Source organism: Lactuca saligna, chromosome 6 (assembly GCF_052625555.1).
Source record: "Lactuca saligna cultivar CGN05327 chromosome 6, ASM5262555v1, whole genome shotgun sequence".
Lineage (NCBI taxonomy): Eukaryota > Viridiplantae > Streptophyta > Magnoliopsida > Asterales > Asteraceae > Lactuca > Lactuca saligna.
Genome location: NC_136422.1, coordinates 69,926,509 through 69,927,494, shown reverse-complemented (window position 1 = coordinate 69,927,494; position 986 = coordinate 69,926,509). Strand labels below are relative to the sequence as shown.

The following is a 986-nucleotide window of genomic DNA, read 5'->3' as shown; positions in this document are numbered from 1 at the left end:
TAACCCATAAAATTGCATAAAGAATCAACAAACCAAAATCAATCCAATTTGGTTTTTATGCCGAACTTTGATGAAATTGAATTTTCTTATATATGTTCGACAAATTACGTCTTATAAATTCTTAAGATCCGATTACGAATTTTGTAAAACACACAATGAGTGAGAAACTAGAATAACCTGAGGTAAACATTAATCCGACAAGTCGACAACTACATAAACTATACTCTTTTATTTATAACTCACAAATAACCCAATAATAATAATAATCCCTTAATGTGTTTTTTAAACATAAAATACGTAAAAGGTACTCATTTATTAAACTTATTTCTTTAAACGGCAAAAAAAAGCAAAGTAAAAAAATTATATTGTTCCTGCCCGGGATCGAACCGGAGACCTTTAGCGTGTAAAGCTAACGTGATAACCACTACACCACAAGAACGCTTTTGTTATTCAGTACAACCTATAATATAAATTTCGTAAACAATTTTAATGAGCATACAGTATACGAATATAGTTTAAACTCAAAAAAAAGTTGGTTGGATTTCGTGAAAGTTTTGAGTTTAAATATATATCACAGAAAATTCGCTCATTTGGATGATCCAAACTTTGTTTCACGAAATCCAACCAACTTTTTTTTTTTTTTTTTTTTTTTTTTTTTTTTTAATTCTTTTTGTAGAAGAAAAACCTTAATAGGGACACCGACGGTGTCCACCGTTCACATAGGTTAACGACGACCTCAATGGAGTGGTTGGCTTTGTTAGGTTCAACTGTGAATTCCTTCAAGATCGTGTGCTTCTTCGTCCCATATTCAAAAGTCAAGATCACCCACATGACAAATCGTTTTTGAGTGTCTAGTTTTATATCAGTTAAGATTCTACGTAATTGTTTACTACAATCTATATGCATTTTGTTTTTCTAATTTGCTTTGATTGTCTTATGGTGTTCATGGGTTCGACTTTCTAGGGTTGAATTTGATAATCAATGCA

General features: G+C 30.8%; 1 non-coding gene across 1 annotated transcript; it reads right to left on the bottom strand.

The window, feature by feature from the left end:
- Nucleotides 1–366: 366 nt before the first annotated feature.
- On the bottom strand, nt 367–439 carry TRNAV-UAC (transfer RNA valine (anticodon UAC)). The gene has a single exon. It is a non-coding gene; the product is annotated as a tRNA-Val (tRNA).
- Nucleotides 440–986: the final 547 nt, after the last annotated feature.